The 24,214-nt window shown below is 42.4% G+C and overlaps 1 protein-coding gene across 1 annotated transcript in view; it reads left to right on the top strand.

The window, feature by feature from the left end:
* Positions 1-21,262: 21,262 nt before the first annotated feature.
* Positions 21,263-24,214, top strand: part of slc8a2b (solute carrier family 8 member 2b) — a 283,027-nt gene continuing 280,075 nt past the window's right edge. The window contains exon 1 of the mRNA XM_030067827.1: positions 21,263-21,322. The gene's annotated coding sequence lies outside the window, so the exon portion shown is untranslated. The remainder of the gene's footprint in view (positions 21,323-24,214) is intronic.

Here is a 24,214-nt window from a genome sequence, read left to right as displayed (position 1 = left end):
TGTGTTAAACTAGTCTGACTGGAAAACACTCAGACAGGATGCAAAAGTCTTTTCTGTGTTATTACATGGCTGAATAGAAGCAGAAGTTTCTTTTCTATGCCGGTGGTCAGTGTGATGATGATCTGATGACCATAACTGCTGGACATGAATGGATAAACGTGTTAGGAATATTTCAGTTATCCCACTACCTTCTTCCTTTTTGTCTTTGTTTTCTTCTGTTTTTTTTTTTTTTCTTCTTTTCTGGTGATAACTTAGCCTCCAAAAATGAGTAAAATGTTTCATGTTGCCCTTATAAATTCATGGTGAGATCCATGTTCTAGTGACTGTTTGGCTCCAGCATGAAAGCAGATATTTAAATGGTTGACGGAAATTATTAAAGCACAGCAGGGTTAGATTTGCCTCATGTATTTTTGGTGTCATGTCCTGCCACATGATGATTAAATAGCCAGTGTTCAGTGATGGTCATGTCGTGTCAAGTGGCCGTTGGTGGGGCCAAAGTGTCAAACTGGAGGGAGTGTTTGGGGCGATAAGTGAGAAACCAGCGAGCCGGGAGGGAAGATTTAATCTAGAGCAAAAATGTGATGTATCACACCTACCTGAAGCGGCTGCCCGTCGCAGCGGTCACTTATTCATAACGACAGTCACTGTTCAAAAATATTGGACCAGTGTAATGCAACCGACCAATCAGAATTGAGGATTCCAGAGATAATGATTAATAATAACCATACACTTTAGAGAAAATAATTTTTAGCCACTAGCCCTTCCTGTTTTGTGCAATAAAGCAACACCTGTAAAATCAGGTTGGTGACACACAACACAAACTGCAGTATAGGGGCTCCTCAGTGGTGGATTACCATACAGCCAACAATGCACTTATTTATTATTTATTTATGGTTTAATTGACAGGGACTGATACAGTGTACACAGACCAACTGAAAACAGCTATCCAATGCAAGCATCATGGTGTTTGTGGATGCTAATTTGCAACACCTGTCCCTAGAAGGGCTTTTGTAAAAATAAAAGATTGAAACATATACATTTAGAAAAGAAAAAAAAAGAATAGAAGGCAAACTGAATGCAGTAAGATACAATAAAACACACATTTAGCAGCATTTAACATAAGTACAGAAAATTAGAAAAGGATATAGAACATATTTCCTCTCACAGGAAAGAGTGCTGACTAGACTCTGACTAGTGAAGCCACTGGTTTATGTGTGTGTTTTAATACTGACAGTGCAATATTGTTATTTATTATTTGTATGCTCAGTAACTTCTTCTTTACCAGTGGTTGCATTTTGCACTATTCCTTACCTGAGCGCTATGATATTTTAACTCTACTGGGTATCTTATTACCTTATTTATCCAATTTTTAAGAATTGTCATTTGCAATTTCATGGTTGCATTCTACACTTTTTCTTGAGTATTTATTCTATTTTAATTCCCTGAGGTACATTACCAGCTCATTCATTTTAATTTCTATGAATTGTCATTAATTTTTGTTTATCTTCTTTGTGTGCTGAGCTTCAACTTTAATCTTTAATTTGTTGCTCCAATGTATTGTTCTAGGTCCAGGCTCTTGTTATACTCATGTGAGTGGCTGTATTCATGTTATGTGTTAATATGCATCAAGGATGCATTTTTGTGATGTTGCCCTTGAGGGACAGTAAAGTTCATCTGAATCTGAATCACAACAGATCTCTCTCTCTCTCTCTCTCTCTCTCTCTCTCTCTCTCTCTCTCTCTCTCTCTCTCTCTCTCTCTCTCTCTCTCTCTCTCTCTCTCTCTCTCTCTCTCCACCTGCATGCTCATGTCCTTGTGTACTGGAGACTACCTGGGCTGGGGCCAGGCTCGCACAAATGTTTAGAAATTATGTTTGGGCCAGGTTCTGTCACATCGGTGTTATTTCAGTGAAAAATGATGGACCCACTGTCTGTTCTGGGCAGCTTCCTCAGGTTCGGGTCGGGTTCATACAAAACTCTGCAGCCTGATCTGTGCTGTGTTGTGCACAGCAGTGGCAGTAGTGCCCCGCCCCCTCCTTCGAGCAGCACAAGGTGGGGGATGCTGGGGATGCAGCCGATGAACACCGAGGTGGGGGTTGAGGGGTGCAGTGAGATCACAGTTAACAACATAAAATGCAACAAATGCACCCTGCTAGCCTTCTCACACCCTTGAAAAATATGTAATTAATTCCCTTAGATTGTCTCTCATTTAGCTGCAAAACATGGGATAACACTGATTTATCAAACAATAAAATAAAAACGACAAGTTTTTTTTTTAGTTGGTTTAGTCTTGATCTTTGATTGACACGCCCCCGTCTGAGAAGATGATGGCACTGGATCTCCTGCAGCCGCTCTCGGGCTTCTCTCTAAATGTGTCGGTTGCCCTCAGAGTGGCTGTCACCCCTCCAGTGACAGAGACTGACGGAGCGACAGATATCTGGCCATTTTAACAAGATGCAGTTTAATCAAAACTCGCCTGATGTGAGAGTGATGTGGTCTTGCTGATTAGACCCTGCAGCGCTGTGTATCGCAGTATTACAGCCTCTGTCTCATACAGAGAGTCGTCGGCAAAATCGAATGGATTTGATCGGTCCAGGAAAATCCTTTCACGCCGTAATGCTCTCCTCACTATTTGGACTCCTTCTTCAATGAGATTCTCAATGATTGGGCAGGCCACGTTTTGGCAAACAGCTGATTGGCCAGGGGGCGGAGCTTTATGTAGGATTCAATCCTATCAGGTTCAGGACAGGTTTCCTATCCCGATCAGAGGTGAACCAGCTTTGTGATACAGAAAATCCAGAGTTGAGCCTGAAGTTATCTCACTAACGCCTTAATCCCGCTTCGTGATACAGGCCTCAAGTTTGCTAGTTTGCTTTATTTGTTTATTTTTGACAATGTATAGTTTTAGTTTAGTTTTTATTAGTTTCAGTGTCAGCTTTAGGGCCCTATCTTGTGCCACCCGCTATCCGCTGCCACTACCCGCTACCCGCAAATTGCGGATTTAGGAGCTTCCGCTATCCCTAAACGGTATCTTGCGCCACCCGCTACCCGCTATCCGTTATGCCGACTGCATCATTTGCGCCTGGAGGTGCGTCGTGGGCGTGTTTCATGCGCTATCCCTAAAGTTGCTATCTTGCGCACACACTTTAGGGAAAGCGGTTAGCGGGTGGTCCTGACCACCCGCTATCCGCTATCTCTAAAGTGTGGGCTGTTAGGAGAGCGCGCCCAGGCGGCTTCAATGCACACCCCGACGGAGCCTCGCCACGCACACGGTCGGACTGATACCGGGACGCCGCCGGAATGGACTGAGTATATTACTCATATAGACTGTTTAGAGGAAAGACTGTTTTAATTGGACACTTACCCCAGCACGTTTTATTGTTTTATCATAAGCCAGCAGCTGTGCTATATTTTTATTATTATTTTAATATTTTATTTGCCCAATCTACCTTGTCAATAAATTAGTTTACACATAGTTCCACCTCTGCCTCTTGTGTGTGGTGTGTGACCCGGGGATTTTACTCAATCAGTACAACCTTGTGACACGTCCACTTGGACACATGTGGCTCCATCTCCCGAATTAACTCGCCTATAATATAATATATAATATGTATATAAAGCCACCTTGCTTTAGCCTCAGTAGAAGCCCTGAGAAAATCTACCTCCCTCTCTCCATCGCGGGTTTAGGATTTAGGATTTAGGATAGCGCATCCTGCCCTTAAAGGCAATGGCACCTGGCATACTGATTGGTTTAACTGGCGTAACGCCCAAAACACGCCTATACATAATATAGCGGGTAGCGGAGGTGTTTTGCGGATAGCGGGAGGTGCACAAGATAGCAATTTTACGGGGGAACGCCTCTTCCTAAATCCTAAATCCGCAAATAGCGGGTTTAGGGAGTCTGGCGCAAGATAGGGCCCTTAGTCTTTTCGTATTATGGGATATTTGTCGAGGGTCATATTCAAAAAGTCAGAAAAAGGACTGTGCAGTAATAACAAAACATCATACCATTTAAAAAAAAAATGAAAATGGATTCGCTTAGGACAGATGAACAACCAAATAAATTCACAAAGATGAAAAACAAAACAAAACAAAAAAAAATCTATAATTTTATAATTTTAGTATTCGTTAGGTTTGTAAACACACAACACAGTTTCAGTCTATTATTGTTTTTTTTTTTTTGTAAAGCCTCATTTTTATTTTTACTTTAGGTAACAAAAAATGTTAACTGAAGTGATTATTTTAACACTAATAACCTTGAGAGGGGGTGTGGTGATCTCACTTATTTATAATAATTATATCAATGACTCGTGGTTAAAACTGCATTGGTGTAGAAATGACACATGTTACCTTTTAAAAAGGCTCAGCCCGTCTTAGTCACACGTGACTGGCCACTCTCCTCTCCTGTGTGTCTTCATACTGAAGTGGACTGGGAGCCGTCAGTGGACCAGACAGGATTTCGGAGGAAAGTCCCTCGCTCAGAGGCTCATCTGCACACTCTGCACCCCCGGCCTTTGCAGGACGGTCAATCAAATGATTTCCAATAGGTTTCAGTAATGATGTCTTTCTCTCTCTCTCCCTGTCCAACTCCCCCTCCACTTTCTCTGTATATCTCTCCACATCTCATCATTTTTCTATCTCAGCTTGCAGCTTGTCTTTCTTTGTGCATTTCTCTCTCTTTCTCTCTCAGTCTTTCCCATTGTGTTCTTCTCTTTATACCGTATATCTCATTTTGGCTTTGTCTGGCCCTCTTTGTTTGCATAAATCTATGTCACGTTCACTCTGTCACTTTCTTTATCTCCCTCTTCATCACTGTCTTTGTGTGTTTCTCCCTCTCATTGCTGCCATTATTCCCCATCGCGCTCTCTTTCTCTCTGTATCTGTCCGTCTATCTCTCTTTCCAGTTGTCTGGTTCCTCTGCAGATCTCCAGGCGGCCATTCTCCTGCCCCCTCACAACACAGCATTCAACTGGTGAGCCCACTTATTTCACTTTAATTTGTTTTGCCAGAGAGGTGCATGAATGTGTGTGGGGATTTTGGTGTGTTTGCCACAGAGAGAGAGCAGGAGACAGAAAATAGAAAAAGCAGCTAGAACGAGGGAAAGAAGGGATAGAAAATGGTCTTGCGGGATCTTGAGGCTGATTTAATTTAGATTAAATGCATCATGCAGGGCATATTGGGGTGGGGGGGGTGTTACAGGCCTGTGGTTACACAGTGGCTCGGCCGTCGCTGTGGCTGTGCGACCGTCTGTCAAAGCAGAAAGGTTCAGTTCTGTAGGACAGTCTTTTACTGTCCTTCACTACATTTTACAGAGAACAAATGATCAATGACAGATTGTGGAACCTTTCACAATAAAAGCTCAGCCAGATGGTCGATGGAAGTGAGGACCATTTAGACTCAATTGGCAAAAAAACAAAACAAAAAAATAATCAAATGAGTGTGGAAAATAGGGGAATAATATCCTGATGATGAGAACCACATAGATTAAACCATTATAATGATGTGCTTATTCCACATTTGTCAGTTGAGTCTTCAGGGTCCTCACTTCAATCAACCCTCAGCAGTAATGTTTGTGTAATGCACCTTTAAAAGAATGTAGTTTGAAGCGTGTCCTCTCATTTTACATACATGTTAAATGAGCTGCCTTTTTATTTTTACTTCAGTGGATTTTTACTGCAAACTTAAATAAAATATCAGCAAAGTACCAAAGGTTTATTTGAGCAGCAGTTTGTAGTACTCTCTACGCCACTGCAGTGAGACCCTCTTCAGGAGCCTCTGCACCACACTTTACACTGTGGGCCCACTCGGGGCGGGTACTGAAGCTGGTGCTAAAAGGTAGCAGCTAAATTAATATATCTATTCATGTTAGATCACCCGGTGCCACATTTGAGTACCATGAGAGCAGGTTGTGTTTTTAATTTAAATAAATATCAATAAGACTCCTTCTGAGCCTTTTAGAAAAATCCCTCCTGGTTTATTCTTCTTAAGTGCGCATCTGAGTTGCACAGTTTAAACTTGCAGTTGAGAGGTGTATCTACTGATATTCCCTCTTCTGTGGAGAGGATTACACTACAACACACACACACACACTGAGTGTGAGAGGGGTGTGTGTATCCGTCATGGTCTTCCTCGTTCGACTCCACTCAGAATGTGGATGAGAATGAAGCTGGAGACAGCCCCTGCTGCTGTGAATATCACACAGCTGGCGACTGTGCTGCTGGCTCTGTCCTCTCCATGTCGCCCCCGTTGGGCCCAACTCCCCTCCATGGAGGGTTTGGTGGTGGAGAGGCTGGACAGGGTTATCACGGCTTCCTGGCTACTGCCACACAGCGAGTCAATGACGAATTCTGACTGTGAGAGACAGGAGGTGGTAGGGACGGGTTTGGGAGGGGAGAGAGAGGTAGGGAGGGGTTATTTTGTGTTGGGTGCTGCAACAAAATGTTCTAAACAAATAATAACATGTTCAACATAACGTTTTGTGCCCTGCATAGACTGCATGTAATAAATGGAGCTGTAGCTGTTGTGACGCCATCCATTTAATCTCGATGGAGAGGGGGGTCCACGTGCATAGGGTGGGTTTTTTTATCCACCTTCGGAAAACTGTGTTCATTTGTCTCTTTATGATGAGCACTTCAAAAGTTATGCTATTCTCTATTTTTTCTATTTCGGGTTTAGTTGGGGTATGTGTAAGAAAGGGTTCAAAATGAACCCCATGGGACATTACTTCAGCCTGGTACCTGGCAGAATCTTAAAGTGCACCCTTCAAGGATTGAGAAAAAATAATTGGCAAGAAAAATCCACCCAAAATATTTAGTAAACAGAGGAATATAGAAGTGATCTGACGATTTTCGCCTAGTTTTTTGTAGTTTTTGTCCTGAAATGGAGCCAAAATGGTCTTGATTCTTAATAATAACTGTTTTAATGGATTCCCCTGGTCCAAATTGTATGGAAAAATGTGTTCATTTGTCCCTGTAGCATGTATGGTTCAAAAGATATGCTATTTTCTATGTTTTCCATTTTCGGGTTTCGGGTTTTGGGTTTCGGGATATGTGTAAGAAAGGGTTAAAAATGAACCCCATGGGACATTATTTCAGCCTGGTACCTGGCAGAATCTTAAAATACACCCTTCAAGGATTAAGAAAAAACAGGTCCCAATAAAAAAAACCCACTCTATGTGCAAGGACCCCCTTTCCATCTAGACTAATTATGCTGTGAATTGCCGTAAGCCAGCTGCAAACAGCGACAACAGCAGTCCTACGAGATCGCTGCATGTCACGATGTACAAGATCAAGCTCCTGAAATCTTGAGTGCACTGTGTGTCTGACTGATCCGCCTGGCGAGTCGTGACAATAAAGGCGTAGTGATGCAGTAAAACACGAGGCTGTGCAGCGGTGCTCAGCCTCAACAGGGACTTCCACTGTCACTAAAACCTCAGCTGTCAGGCCATCACGCCTCCTGCTGGCACAACGGGAGCGGGAAGTCTCACTCTGTTTTTTTTTTTTTTTTGTTTTTTTTAAACTCCTTGAACTCTGATTTCCCCTTAATTTCCCCCCTTAAGTTCACTGGGATGTATTGTGCATCATCCCATGCCACGCTCCTGTTTGTTGCTTTGTAGATGTGAGCTGCAGCAGAATTCACATTGTCAGATTGTGAACATGAATTTCTGGCAGGCCTAGTCTGTCTTTGGTTGCTCTGTACCAAACTGGCTGTCCATGATGCCACAATGTGCGTTCTAGAAATGTCAATTTTAACTAACAACCAAAGGTTTTGTCATGTATTGTCAACTTTTATCTGCAATGGCAATATCTTGGGAAAAAATGTACAGTGTGTGTGTGCCTTTATTCAAACTATATACTTCTTGTACTTCTTGGGAGTCAGAAAACATGGAAAATCCACAGTTAGCAGTTCCTAACCATACATAAATGCATTTTTAATTAATGCCAGCACTGATATATGTTGCTAATTTGAGCTACACGCTATGTAAAAATGTGAACTTACCTGGAAAAAAATGGGGAGCAGAATCCTAAGAGGATGTTAGTGGGGCTGAATGCAGAACAAGACATTTTCAGTGATGAACTAAAACTGTCACAAACGTCAAAGTATTTCACAAGAACCCGCAGTGACTCAATCTGGATCAGACAAGGTCATACTGTATGTATACATTTTTGTGGCAACAGATTGTTGCCCTTTATAATTCCAAATGGAACCATGATTTTCAAAATAAGCATTAAGAAAAATTAATTAAGACCTGAAACTAGCCATGCAGACCATAACTTCATGGATATACTATTTATTGAGGTAATAAATCAGGAAAGCAGAAGAGTTCTGTTATCACTGCCTTCCATACATTTGGACTGCTTGTTCCAGCCAGTCTAACTGCAGTCTGGTAGCCATTAGGAAGACTTTAACTTCAGCCCTGGTGGCTGTCTGGTGTCACCAGGTCAGACTTGACAGGAAACCTGCTGAGTTCCTTTACGGCACAAAAGGACGAGGGCACTGTTCCTCCAGAACGAACACGGCGCAGGCTTTCAGAGTTTGGCAGCTTCTGGCAAATGTTGGGAGGAGAGAAAGGCAGATGGAAAAATCACTTGTAACATGTTGATCCTCATAATATCCTCTTTTTAATGTTGAATCGTACAGTTGATGCTACATGAGGCAGCTCTGAATAAGCAGCAGAAAAGGACTGTACTTGTAAGATGAAAGCAGGAGCGGTTCTCTCTTAAAGCAGACATCCTCTCCCCTCCTCTAGATGTCTGGAGGCTGAATGGTAATCTGTATCTGCACAGTAACAGATATGACAGTGCGAACAGGGAAGATGCTCTTTTTAGCTCTTGACATATTTATGGTTTTTCCACAGCATTAAGTGTGCTGCGCAGTATCCACACTGCCTCAGTCTTTCTTTATGCTTTGTATATACTTTGTTTTGGTACAGGTATGCTCTCCGGCAGGCGATTAAACTGATGACGTGCAGGGCTGCTCAGTTCGCCAGTGGAAAACCAACCCTGTTCTCTGCTTACTGTAATCCCAGTGTGAGTTATGCATGGTACTTGAGCAAATGGAAAAAAAAAAAACTCTATTAGAACCAAATTAACAACGGGCTAACATTACCATATCTGAGGGCACAGAAATACAGCTTGCTGAGTTTCAGTGGAGGGAATCATTATCATTCACACTGCAATTAGTTCCTTACATAAAACCAACACATTTAATCAACAACCCAAAATAATTTCCCAATGAAGCTTATACACACGCAGACTGATATATTTTTAATGTTTAGTGAAACAAGAGCATGATAGGTGCACGTGAGTAATGCTTTGACAGGACATTTTCTTTGGGTAGTATAATTTATGTTTATCTTAATTTACTGTTAAGTGCTCTTTTCCTATGGAAACTGAGCTGTTTCACGGTCACTCACCACATATTTCAGCTGCTTGTATAGGTGTCCTTCTTTAGGGGTTGATTTTCAATTTCAGCAAGTTGCACACTCACAGCCATGGTAGTGTGTAAACCAGCTGTACACTGATCAGTCAGCCAGGTCTTAACTGACTCTCCACCTTCACCTGCTTTCTTGGAGCAGCTACAGCCAAACCAGAACCAGAATTATGCAATGCAAACTCAAATCGACAAGATAAAAAAAAAAAAAAAAAAAAAAAAAAAATCAAAAATGATTCTTGACCATAGCAATTACATTCTGCACAGGATGAACATGCTGCCTTGTACAATGTGTGAATAATTCATAGGCGGAAATCCCGGGAGGGTCGGGGGAACACAACCCCTCCATCCATAAAGTTGTCCCATTTCATTTTCTTATTTGATCTAAAAGGGACAGTGTACAGCTCAAACATATACTGTATGTCACTATTTGATGCCATATCGTGCTTTGTTTTTTGTTGACACTACAATAAATCTGTTTTTGAAGAATAGTTTGATGTAGTTGGATTATTCAAGATTCCTCTAGTTTTAGAGCTTATTTTGAGTTTCTAGTTCTTGTAAAGCTACTTTGATGGACTGTAGTGGAAATTAGAACAGTGAGCAAAGAAATTTGGTTAGAGAATTATTGCTTTTAATACCATTATTTAAAACATATGAACATGCTGAGGGCTCAACACTGTACGGCAAGTTTCAAAGGAGCGTAAGAGAGAAAGAGGGAGGTACAGTCGTGCCAGACAGCAATTTTTTCATGTCCCCCCCAGGAATTACTCTCTGAAATTTTGCTGTTTATTGTCCCTCCCAATAATGAAATGGGATTTTCGCCCCTGTGTGAATTGCTCTGTCAGTGGTCATGTGTAATACACGGCACATGTTATTTGTTTTGTGTAGCAGCTCATGGCATGAATTGGAGTAGATATGACAACACACTCAGGCTTGTCTCTTTGTCAATAGTAGATACATTTCCCCCTACTTGTGGGATAATAAAGTTTACCTCGATCCTTGAACTTTGATTAACTTCTTAACAGCTACAGTACGATCTCTTACATGTCAATAGTAGTAAATGCATTTTGCATTATGGCAGACGCTGGCAAGCTGCCGTCTGTGGTGACACTCCTGCTCAGCTGTTGCAGACAGTGTGTAAATTTTTCACCCTGGATGAACTGAACAAGTCGAGGATAATAATCTGCTGGAGGAAAACAACAGCAGCAAACAAATACACTTTACACCTGTGCTGCTCACTTCACCTATAAAGAGCCTTAGGTCTTAGGTTGGATTCTTTGTTATTTTTGCTACTTTAGCAAGTGCTCCACTCCTTTTCTTTTCTTTTCTTTTCTTTTCTTTTCTTTTCTTTTCTTTTCTTTTCCAGCTGAGTGGAGACAGAAACAGAAACAAACAAGTGCAGTTTGTTGACTCACCGCTCTCCTCCAGCTCAGCTACAAAGACAGCCAGACACCTGACCTGACCAGTGCGACACAGTGTGTGTGTGTGTGTGTGTGTGTGTGTGTGCGTGTGTGTGTGTGTGTGTGTTGTGCACTATGTGCTCTGCCTGAGTGTGTGCCTTTTTGTCTGTTTTGTGTATTATTTGTGTGGGTGCATGAGTTTGTGTGCTTGTGTGCCATACATGACGTGTGTGTGTGTGTGTGTGTGTGTGTGTGGGTGTGTGTGTGTGTGTGTTTACTCCCTCAGTCTCTCTGGTACTGAATGTTGGATGTGTTGTCCTGGCTGAATGCTGTGCAGTGCACAGCATTCTCACACACACACACACACACACACACACACACTCACACACAGAGGGCTTTACAGGAAGAGGAGAAAGCCTGACAGAGATTTAGTGGTTGTGTTCTTGCAGTTGGACTCGAGGAATGAGATGTCAATCAGGCCTCCGTCCATCATTTGATGATTTAGCGTTGCCCTGGCAACGGTGTGGGGGAGGGGGAGGCAGGAAGCGGTGACCGGGAGGGGACACGAGGTGGCTCACTTTCCATTTCACACTCGAGTGCAGTGCAGGTCTTTCAGCATACAGAGGTCAGTGTGTGTGTGTATGAGAGAGGCAGAGGAGCTCATACAAGGCATTAAAGCACTCTGTGATAAAACTTCAAAATCTACCTGCTCACACTCGGCTGGACTGAGGAGCGTTCAGGTTGATTTGGATGAACCGTTCCCTAACATTAACCAAGTAGTGAGCTGAGGAGCAAGTGTTTGTTAGCCAACGGCGTAGCATGCAGGCACTTCTAATTTAGGAAAGGCTCCTGTGGCTCATACAAGAGGACAGGAACAAGCAGCCACTGTTGGGGTCTAACTAGTGACATGTAACTAGTTAAATATAACTTAATTACAGTGAAATTACAGATACTAATCAAAATGTTGGTGATTACAAATGGGTTACATCTGAATGTATTCTTTTAAAAAGCTTTCATGTAGAATCTAAAATTCATTCTGTTGCTTTGCATCTTGTCTCCGAGCAGGAACGTCTTCTTTTGGCAGATTTCCAGACAGTGAAGGTCAGAGAAGCTGTTGGGACAAATGGGAGTGCAGCAGCGTCAGGCGGCTCTACGTGGGGCCAGGCTCCATGCCTCTGGCAGGATTGTTTCTGACTGACTCTCTTATGTGAATTGGTTCCGCTTCTCGTCTGTCAATCAAATCAAAACGCTGTGAGCAGGCGGTCTGCCCGGCCTGAGACCAGCCAACCTCATCGAGGAGGAGTGTTGTTTGTGATCTACACACATGAGATTTGATTAAAAAACAAAACATTCTGATCTCAATTCAAGTTACATTGAAGAACTTTTGATAAAACTTTGACGGTCAGTGTTGAGTTCTGTTGTGAAGTTCAGACTGTCTGGTTTAAACTTGTTTTTTGAGACTTGTAATAAGCTACATTACTTTGATGAAGTTACATTTCATTAAAATAGTTACATTAATGATTACATTTGTAACAGGGTAACTAATAATGTGTAACCTGTTACATTTGAAAAGTAAAATCCTAACAGTGGAAAGGACCTGTGTAGCCATATGGGCTGGCGTGTGTTCAGGGAAAAGAGAGGGCAGTGTGTCAAACATGATCTGATGTCAGAGCTTCAGAGCGTGTGCAGCAGATGCTCTGACAACTGATTTGATTTGTCATCAGCGCCTGTGAGAACATCTCGCGTCTGATTGGACCGACCAGCCTGCCACATCTGCTCACGTTCATACGTGTCAGCTGTCTGCCTGCAGTCCGTCTTCACAGAGACCAAACAGACACTACTGACACAACTAACTCTGATACTGCTACTGCCAGTACTACCACAAGTAATACTGCTGCTGATACTGCCACTACTGCAGGTACAGCAGTTTACCTCTCGCTAAGTACTGGCACTGCAGTCACTGTCACTGTTTTCCCTGCTGATACTGCTGTGTGACTGTTTGTTCTACAAAACTTCCTGCCAACCTGTTTACACTGGAAACAGTAAACTCATATCATCTATAGACTGATCCGATCAGCTGACCTTTAACTGACCATCAGCTTTGGATCAGTTATGGTTACGCTGATACTAAAGTTCAGTGGAAACACTGGACAGTCTGACTAGAGTGACACCAAACTACTTCTGTTACTTATTTTACTGCTACTACTACTACTGCTACTACTACTACTACTACTACTACTACTGCTGCTGCTGCTACTACTACTACTACTACCACTACTGTTACCACTACTGCTGTTACTACTACTACTACTACTACTACTACTACTACCACTACTACTAGCACTATTACTACTGTTACTACTACTACTGCTACTACTACTACTACTACTACTACTACTACTACTACTACCGTTACTACTACTACTTCTACTACTACTGCTACTACTACTACTACTGTTACTACTACTACTTCTACTACTACTGCTACTGCTACTACTACTACTACTACACTGCCACATTTTTTTGCACAGGTGTACGATAGTCTTATTATATATATTTTGAGTTATTCTATTTAAATAGTCTTTATTGTATATGTTTGTATTTATTCTATTTAATCTACCTGCCTTATATTGTACAGTGTGTTTTTGATGCTGCTGTAACATAATCATTTTGTAGTTTGGGATCAATAAAGTAAATCTATCTACTACTACTGCTACTACTACTACTACTACTACTGCTGCTGCTGCTATTATTACTACTGCTACTACTACTACTACTACTACTGCTGCTGCTGCTATTATTACTACTGCTACTACTACTGCTACTACTACTGCTACTACTACTACTACTGTTACTACTACTACTGCTACTGCTACTACTACTGTTACTACTACTGCTACTGTTACTACTACTACTACTGCTGCTGCTACTACTACTACTTCTACTACTACCTCTAATACTACTACTACTACTACTACTACTACTACTGTTACTACTACTACTACTGTTACTACTACTACTACTGCTGCTGCTACTGCTATTACTACTACTACTGCTGCTACTACTGCTATTACTACTACTACTGCTGCTGCTACTACTACTACTACTACTGCTACTACTACTACTAATATGTTATAAAATCAGTCATTTTGTACATGTGTTTCATTTGGATACATATTGTACCATCAGTATTTGTATTCTATTTTGATATATTTATTTGAGGGGTATCTTGTATTTTGTAACAAGAAACATTTGGATGTATCTTTGTCTCTCTCTGCCTGTAACTACCACTGTTTTCTGTTTTTACTGCTGCTCCTGCAGCAGCTACTGTCATGCCTACAGTCACCTCTGTTGCTTCTTTTTCTGCTACCACTACTGTTGCTGTTAATGTTAATGCAATAATAATAATAATAATAATGCATTTTATTTATAAAGCGCCTTTCTGACACCCAAGGTCGCTGTACAAAGCAAAAAAGAAAAAAAAACATTTAGGAACAAATAAACATTTAGGCTACAGGTTCAAAAACATACAGCACCAATGCAGAGGCCGAGAACTAAACCAAGGCTCTCTGAGACATTCATCATGAGTATGCCTGTCTAAAAAGGTGAGTTCTGACAAGTTGGAGGGAAGAAGAGGATCTAAGAGACCGGGAGGGATCATAGGACTGGAGAAGTTCTGTGAGGTACGGGGGAGCTAAGTTATAGAGGGCCTTGAAGGTGAGTAGTAATACTTTATAGTCAATGCGTGAAGTGACAGGTAGCCAGTGGAGTTGGTGAAGAACAGGAGTGATGTGGTTGATGGAGGGGGTTTTGGTTATTATCTGAGGATTTAGTACCAAACTATGACTATGACTACTATTAATACTACTTACATACTACTTCTACCACTACCACCACCACCACCACCACTACTACTACTACTACTTCTACTACGACTACTACCACTACTGCTGCTCATGCTGCTCCTGATGTTTTTTTTTTTTTTTTAATTTTTCCCACAGCTGTTAATATTTCTGTCATGACTACACCTGTTACTATTACTATTACTGCTTTTAGTATTAGTAGCATTATTACCACTGTACTCCCGGTACTATTGTTTTTATTATTATAATTATTATTATTATTATTACTGCTACTGCTACTATTTGCATGACTGCTATTACAGTCAGCACTACTGCCAATGCTAGCACCTCTTAATTTTTGGATTTTTGTATACTGCTACTACCACTGCTATTACAATCTCTGCTACAATTAGTATAATCATTACCACTTTAACTGCTGATATTACTACGACAAATGATAAAAGTAATATTAACCACATTTATGTAACAATTAATCAGCCAAGTCACTTAATATACAGAGAAATGGATGAGCTGTCTTTCTTAGAAACGGCTCATGACCTTTGTGGCATCATTTCCTTGCTTGTCACATATCTTTCCTGTCTCCAGACTGCTGAATGAGGCTGAGACGACTCATAAATAATCTAAAAATACACAGCTATGGTTTAATACTGTAAAGAGCAAATGGGAGTTTTACCTCTGACATACAATAACTCATTAAACCAAGGAAACATCAAAGCCTGTCATCACTCAGCTTCTAATGTCTAAATAAATAAACATTGTTTGCATGTGTGCAATCACTTCCTCTCTCTCTCTCTCTCTCTCTCTCTCTCTCTCTCTCTCTCTCTCTCTCTCTCTGTGTCTCTTTCTGTTTCTCTCTCTCTCCAAATGATTTAATGATAAACATGTTATTTATAGATAACTCTTTCATCGCTCCCTGTGCTCATTTACATATTCACCACAATAGCATGATCACAAAGAAACACACACACACACACACACACACACACAGAGGCCAGTGCCCACAACATGACAGTGTAAACAGATTTACGTCCCCACAACATTAGTAATACCTGGCACAGACGCACACACACACTCACACACACACATACACACAACACAGCATATCGTTCATCTGTATGGAGGAAGGAGAGTCGCTGCCGCTGGCTGTGTACGTGTTGTAAATGCTTATATTGTATATAAGTATATAAGTGCTTGTATTATTTACTTCAGTATTGTGTGTGTATTTACATTAAACAGCAGTTTATGCTTGTGTGTGTAAAGCGTCTAAATGTGTATTTATTCCTGTTTAGAGATAAGCATCACTTACCTGACCCCAGCCAGAGGTCAGGGACTCTCTGCTTTAAAGCCCCACATGGCTTTCATGTGAGTGAGTATGCATTTGTGCGCGCGCGTGTGTGTGTGTGTGTATGTGTGTGTGTGCTTGTGTTGGATTCCATTTGCGTGGTAGTACTCAGATGTGTGGCGCACTGCAGAGCTCATGTAGGGGTCGCCTGGCCAATCTGCTCTCTCTGCTTGTATTTAACGTGCACCACCACGCGAGGACGAGTGTGTCTCTGTGATAGTCAGTAACCTGCTGTCTCCAGCTGAATGTGATGACAGTTACTATTAGGACAGTATGTCGACACTGGAAACTGTGGGATTTAATGGTTAAAGCACCTTTTCAAAATTGCTTAGTGGTTGTTTACTTTTTAAAGTTGCTGAAGAGGTGAAAGGACTGTTCAAATTCACAGCGACAACTAAAATAATCCATCCCTCCACAACACAACACAATATATTTTTTGGATCTGGGATGCCTTATTCTCCACTCAAACCAGTGATATACTTTGGAGCTATTCTGGGTCTAGCAGAGCACAGCAGTGTTACAACACCCATCAACTGTGAGCTGACTCCTGTACCTAAGAACTGCAGCAGAGAGAAGAAACCAGCCAGACGACTGGCTGCTCTCTCTACAGGCACTTAACAACAGTTATTAATAGACCTATATGTTAACACTGGAAAATGGGGGATTTAATGGTTAAAACGTCTTTTTAAAGTTGCTAACCTTGAGAACTCAAAAAATAAATGAATAAATAAACAAATAAAAATAAAGAGAAATTTACATCCATCCACCAGATAGTACAATGCATTTTTTGTATCTCTGATCCTCATTCTCCACTGAGCCAAAGATATTATTTTTTGGAACTATCTTAGGATATTGCAGAATGCTGGTTAAGTTTTCTGCACTGTGAATCAAGTTTATTTTATTTATTTTTTTTTTTTTTGTTCAATCAAGCCAACAGTGCCGTGTGTGGACGCTGCAGCTGTAAACATTTCTGAGGACTGTGACCCCGGGCTTTGATTTTCAGGTGTGAAGCCTTAACCTGGGACTTGCTGCCGCCCAGACTGTAGTTAACCTAGTGTTAAGGAATGTAAATGTTAGAAAGGCTGTAGATATGAGCTGCTGGCTCTGATGGAACAAATACATTACCTTCAAATATGAACCTAAACACCTTTCAGATCCATTTGTGTCTAATGTGATTTTTCAGTGGAGAACCTGTGAAATACTAAATATCTGCCCAGTCTCTGGTGTTTATGATAAAGTGAAGAACTTAGGTCACTGATCTGCTTCAGCCTGATACCACCAACACAAGTCCATTTCTTACGTGCGCGGAGTAAGATGATTCTGGCTATGGCTGCAATTTAAAGGTCCGTTTTCCAGATAACATGTTGTTTCCAAATTTAATGACTCAGATTACAAATAATGCTTTTACAAATAAAATGTTATAATTTGTGCAACAATAAACCATTAATACATATTTTACGATGTAATAAGTAAATTTTATTAATCATATTTTCATTGTTTGTTAACTGTAAAATAACAATTAGCTAAAGTTTAATTAACTATCAATTTGCCATTTTTTGATGAAGGTTAATATAAAGTGTCAGCTGTACTTTGTAAACAGCTGAAGCATCATGACCCACAGTGAATGTGGAGAGGCAACGCCAGGAGACATTTACAGGATTTACTTAATTTTTACAAAGGTAGCAGCATTTTGTCTTGTGCCTCTTCATTTTTAAATACACCTCCCGTTCCTGCGAGACACCCCTTCCAGGGTTGCACATGCATGAAATTACCACATGAACAGGCAGAGCATGTTTGCTGGTCTCCAAAATACTGACTCATCGCAGCGCTGCATGGGACGCCATAAAAACAGATTCTGCACAGACCCTTAGTGAACACTGCACAGTCACAATGCTGGACCTGGATTTGATGAAACACCAGCTCCTCTACTTCAGACGAGACAGAGCTGCTGACTGCTGCCTCCCTGTCAAACGCTGCAAACTTGATTTCAGTAATTGTTTTAGTGAGGGAGCCAATCAGGACCAAGCCCAGTCCTGGAGTGGGTTTGACACTGTGTGGCAAGCTGTTTGAACACTTAACAGCTAAATCTGACCATCTGGAACGAACATTACAGGGACTGACATCATCATTTTGACTAGTTGTAATTACATGGTGACTAGTCAGAATTATTGTTGAAGATATCTATAACTTCATTCTGACCAGGAAAAATGACAGAGATTTCCACAGTGACATTCCTCCTATCCCCAACTGTAATTTCAGATGTGCACAACGTCATTCCTTAGACAAATGACATCACCTTTGCCCTTCATGTGTTTGTAGATTCTCGTTACTACAACTGACTTATGACTAGTCATAATTCCAGTTTCAGATAGCTGCAGTTTAATCCTGACGTGTGATAATTCCAGTGAAAAATACCTACAACATCATTTGGACTAGTTAAAACTTAATTTCAGATATCTAAAGAGGGCAATGTAGATATTCTGAATTGAGGGGAATTAGGGATACACTGTACTGGAATTATGACTAGTCAGCATTACATTGTAGATTCAGGAACCAAAATTACGACCAGTCATTAATTTGTGTATATCTGCAGTCCACTTTGCAACTATCTAAAACTAAGTTGTAGATATCTGTAATGAGAGACCCCATACACATGAATGGCAAAAGTCATGTCATTTGTCCTTGGAGCAATGCCACTGTGGATTTCTGAGATGTTCTGTTTGACCAGGAAGAGCTGAATTCTGGACCTGCAGTACAGCACAGTCCAGCTATTAAATGCCTACAAACGGCTTGCCATAAAACTGCCTGTTAAAAAATTGGTTTGGATTTTTGAAAATGCATCACTGTTCAATGTTTAACACTCAAACTAAATCATACGTCACCAATGTTTACAGGAGACATTTCTGATCACAAATGAGAGTGTTGAAGGAGATAGATAGATAGATAGATAGATAGATAGATAGATAGATACTTTATTCATCCTGCAGGAAATTCGCAGTTTTTCAGCAGTATCGACAAATTACAGATTAAATAAATAAAAAATAAAAAAATAAAGAATAAGATCTAAGTACAACAGAATAAGATCTGAGTACAACAGAATAAGATCTAAGTACAATCCAGTGTGCAAAAAGCAATGTGCAAAAAAAAAACAAAAAAAAAAAACGTGTGCATGGGTGTATAAAATGTGCATAGATGTAGGTCAATGTGCAAATTTAGAAGAAATATACAGTATACACAGATGAATAGCAGTAAGCAATATAAACACTATAAACAAGGATTATATAAAAAAAAAAAAAATAGAAATATGAACAATTTAAACAGAACTAGGATTCCTGCAGTCGTGGCCCTTTAATAATTAGTCATTAGAATTTTTTTTTTTCCTTTTGCTTGATCCCCTTTCCCATAAAATGCCGCCAGATCCTGGAGGGAACAGGGAGGGAGAGAGAGCGACTGTCTGGGAAGAGATGTGGAGGGAAGATGGAGGAGAGGGACCGAGGGGGCTCTGTGTCCAGCAGCAGACCACGGCATCTCAAACTGACACATCCCACTTGATGGATGTTTATCGGGGCAGTGTGGAGGATGCACTCCAGCCCGCTGTGTTCTTACCAACTGACTGGCTGGATTTCCTGTCTGCCTGGTCAGCAGTGAGATCAGAGCCTGAACCATCACACAGCAGCTAAGTAATTGGCCCTGCTCAATACTGTGATGAATGCCTGCTGCTCTGCTCCGGCCTGCAGGCTGCTGAAGCCCCTGTGCTGCTGCAGGCCAGCTGCTGGAGAGCTGAGGAGCACACACACACACACACACACACACACACACGGTTGAAGTCTGGAGGAGGAGGATGTGGTTCCCCTGATCAACTTTAAATGTTGCTTCTCTTCTTTTTCCATTCCGTCCATCCCTCCTCTCCTTGTTTTCCATCTTTCCTTCTCATTCTCCTCTCCTCCCATGTCCTCTCACCTCCATTCCTTCTCTTTCTTTACTTTCAAATGTCCCTCCATGCTCCATGTTCATCCTCTCATCTTTCTCCTCTCACCTCCTTCTCTTCGCTTCTCTTCCCTCCTTTCCTTTTCATCTGTTTTTCTCATTTATCCAGCGGCTCCTGTTTCATCCCTTCTTCCCTCCTCTCCTTCTGCTGTTCGTTTCTTTCCTTTCATCCATTTCCTCTCTCCTTCTTTCTCCTGTCCTCACTTCCTTTCCTGTCCTTTAATCTGCCCTTTCCTTTTTCCTTTCTTCCCACGTCCCCTTGTTTCCTTTCCTCATCCCTGTTCACCTCTCACCTCCTTTCCTTTCATCCATCCTCTTCTTCTCCTCTCATCTCTCTTCTCCCATGACCTCCTCTCCTCATCTGTCATTTCTTCTTTCCTTTCCTTTCTCATTCCCTTCAATGTACTCTTTCATCTTCTCCTCTTGCCTCCTACGCCTTTCTTTTCCTTTCATCTCTCCTCTTCACTCTCACTCCTTTCCTTCCATTTTTCATTTCTCTTCCACCTCTCCTCTTCTTCCTCCAGCTGTTCTCCTCCCTTATCATCTCTACTAAATTGATCCCCTTTCCTTTCCTTTCCTTTCCTCCCCTCCATCATTTATTTTCTTTCCTTTCATCCCTTTTCTGTTCTCTCCTCCTTCTCTCTGTTCTCTTCTTCTCCCGTGATCCCTTGCCCTTCTTCTTTTCTTTACTTTCTCATTTCCTTCTGTGCACCTGTTCATCCTCTCCTCTCACCTCCTACTGCTCTCTTTTCCCCTTATCTCTCCGCTTCACTTTATCTCCTTTCCTCCCGTCTTTCATTTCCGCTCCACCTCTCTTTTCTTCCTCCAGCTATTCTCCTCCCTCATTTTCTCTATTATCCACCCATCACCTCATCCCCCTTTCCTTTCCTTTCCTTTCCTTTCCTTTCCTTTCCTTTCCTTTCCTTTCCTTTCCTTTCCTTTCCTTTCTCGTGTCCTTCCATGCGCCCTTTCATCCTCCCCTCGCCTCTCCTGGGATCACCAGGCGCGCTCCCGATGCAAACCGCGCTCCTCGGCACCCCGCCCTGCGTGACGACGAGGGACCGGTGAGGGGGGGCAGTAACGCGTTTCTGAGCGCGGGTGTGCGTGTGTGTGTGTGTGTATGCAGCAGTTTGTTGAGTGTGTCAGGCGGAGAGAGAGAGAGAGAGAGAGAGAGAGAGAGAGAGAGAGAGAGAGAGAGGAGCACATTTCCACTACCAAGGACAGTTTTCTCAGTCAGCCTCTCACTCTCCCATCAGATTATGTTTACCGCTCCGCGCCTCGCTCTGCGCTACAACTGAAGGTAAGAGACAGTCACTTTGCCGCTCTGCTCTGCGTGCGTGTGTCTCTGTGTGTTTGTGCGTATGAGTGTGTGTGTGTGTTTTGGGTTTGTGTTGTGCGCACTTGCTCATGTGCGCCTGTATAGTGCTACATCACCAGTGGACATCACTGGCTGGGAGCGACCATGTGGAGCGGCTCTGTTGTGCCAAAAACTGGACTAGAGCCGCTGCCGGAATGCGCGTCTGCTGGAGGCGATGCTGCTGTGTGTGAAAACCTGCTGTATGTCAATGTATGTCCAAAATTTAACAAAATTAAAATATCTTGTGTATTTTGTTGGAAAGCCGCGCTAAGTGTATTTCAGCTTTGGCATACGCATGGAGAATCTGTCGCGTTATTTTAAATGAATGAGGGATTTCTCGTGGCTTTATTCTACACATCCAAGATCCACGTTGCGTCTGTTTGTTTGTTTCCCTGGAGTTTTGAGGAGCATGAGTGAAATACTGAGGATGCTGCGGGGCTGCTGGGAGACGCGCGTAGACTACATATTCGTGTTTTTTTTTTTTTTTTTTTTTTTTTTTTTTGGTGTAAATCTGCCAGAGCTCCTCACAGTAGAATGGTGTAATGGGTGTTGGTGTGCGAGTCCGTGCCGTAACCCTGGGCAGTGTCAGCGCCGAGCTCTGCACTGCAAGTTGGAGCCGCATCTCTCCTCAACCCGTTTTTCCCTCCCTAGAGAAAAAGTTGATAGTGTAATTTTTTTTTCTGCATGTCTGATAAAATGATCCTGCTACAAAATAAAGAGCAATCTTCTCTTCCTCGGTTAAGCCTCGGCTTCATGTCAGTTTGTAGTAAGTCGTTCTCCGAGGATAATGCGCCTCCTGGCTGCAGTCTTAGAGCACTGTCAAGGCAGCGGGAGTAGAGACACGGCTTCCGCTCACAACCTTCAAAGTTGCAGCCTGTTGTTGCGCCACCGCAGCAGTTTTGAGAAGTCATTCCGAGCAAAGTGCAAATGTAAGAATAACGTGTTAGGTACGGGGTATTTTCTGTTTGGGAGTCATGTAACCACAGCTGTTTGTCTCTGTCTCTCTCTCACTATCATGCACACACACACACACACACACACACACGGTCCTTCTGCTGTTCAGCAACATCATGTAAAATAGGCAGCAATCTTTTTTTTTTTTGGTAGAAGATAGCCTACTTGTCTACAGATCCTCAATGCACAATGCACATGCTCTGTAGATCACTATAAGCCACTCTTTTCAAACAGAACACGCTTTATTTTGAAGCCAATCTCTCCGGTTTTCCGGTTTCCTCCTGTCTGTTTGTGTCCAGCTTGGCGCAGCGGAGCGTCGGTCCGGGCTGTGGCTCCTGCTCGGCTCCTGCCCTGCTCCTCCGCCCCGAGGTCCCCAACTGCACACTTTGTTTGACCCACCCTGACTCCCGTCACCCACCACACTCTGTTCAGTGTCAGAGCAAGTCCTGCATTTGAACCAACACTACGAGTTTTTTTTTTTCCTCTTCAAACGCCGCTCACCCAAGCGTTAAAGCGTTGCGTAACGGTGCGCACCATCTATGATGAAGACGTGCACCGCAAATATGGAAAACACAAAATCGTGCCTGGGTCAGATTCTTGAATGAAATGACTGGCAATGGTGTGAAAAGGACCGATATACTCTGTGTTTCACATGCATTCACTTGTGTCTGCATGCGTGATGCAGAAAAATAATGGGAATAACATGGAATAAGTTATGGTTACATGCAGACACTGTGATCCAGGAGCATTTTGAAACAACATGTAATGTTAGAGAACCTCAAAACAGAGAGGGTTTGAAATGGCTGAGCTGTTGCTGAGTGTGTTCCTGGATTCTGAGTGTGTGTCAGTGTGTGCTGTGTGTACGGGCCACATGCGCCTCTTGGCTCCCCACACAGCTCCGAGGCTCGGCCAGCTCCACCGGAGATCAATACACTTGCATCAGATTTAGCGTGAGGGATCAAACGGCTTGTGGATTTTCAAGTCTGAAGTCTGACAGCGGCTTGTCTGCAGCGCGGAGAGCGGAGGGAGAAGCGGGGGATCCTCCGGTATCCTCCTCCGGTACGCAGCAGCTACACCGGGGCTTCCCTCTCTCTCTCTCTCTCTCTCTCTCTCTCTCTCTCTCTCTCTCTCTCTCTCTCTCTCTCTCTCTCTCTCTCTCTCTCTCTGCAGTTTTGCCGGGGCTTCCCTTGTTTTTCCCTGCCTGCACCATGCAGGCTGCAGCCCATCCCTTCTTCCATCCATCATCCATCTCCCTGTCTCAAGTTCCACCCACACCCCCACACCACCACCCCCACCACACAGCGTCCTATAAGGAATATTATAAGGACACTGGAAGATTATAGGGAAAATACAATAAAGTAAAGCAAGGTCACTGTCCTAATAGGGATATTACAGCAATGTTGCAGTTAAAAAAAATGCACCTATCTATCTATCTATCTATCTATCTATCTATCTATCTATCTATCTATCTATCTACAATGTGAGTTGTGGGTAATATATCACCTTTCAGTTCTTCAGTGTTTGCTAACACAGCCCTTTTTGTGTAATTCCCCTACCATCATGTTTAGCTTATGCTCAATATGCAAGTGCTTTAGCTTTTATATTGCAGGATGGATTATTCATTAATGCCCCTCCTCCTCTTCCCCCTGCTCTCTCTCTCTCTCTCTCTCTCTCTCTCTCTCTTGCTCTGTGTCTCTGGTTTCTCTCTCTCCATCTCAATCGTCTCTCTCTCTCTCTCTCTCTCTCTCTGTGTCTCTCTTCCCCTCTCTCTCTCTTGCTCGCTCTCCCTCTCTCTCTCACTTGCACATGCAATATTGAAGTCCTATAGTATAATCTATCAGGAAATGTACTCGGTCGGTATGGCACTTTGTCCTGCTACTC

This window comes from Myripristis murdjan, chromosome 13 (assembly GCF_902150065.1).
Source record: "Myripristis murdjan chromosome 13, fMyrMur1.1, whole genome shotgun sequence".
In the NCBI taxonomy this organism is placed as follows: Eukaryota; Metazoa; Chordata; class Actinopteri; order Holocentriformes; family Holocentridae; genus Myripristis; species Myripristis murdjan.
Note: the sequence above shows the minus strand (reverse complement) of the source record. Positions and strands in the feature narration are given on the sequence as shown.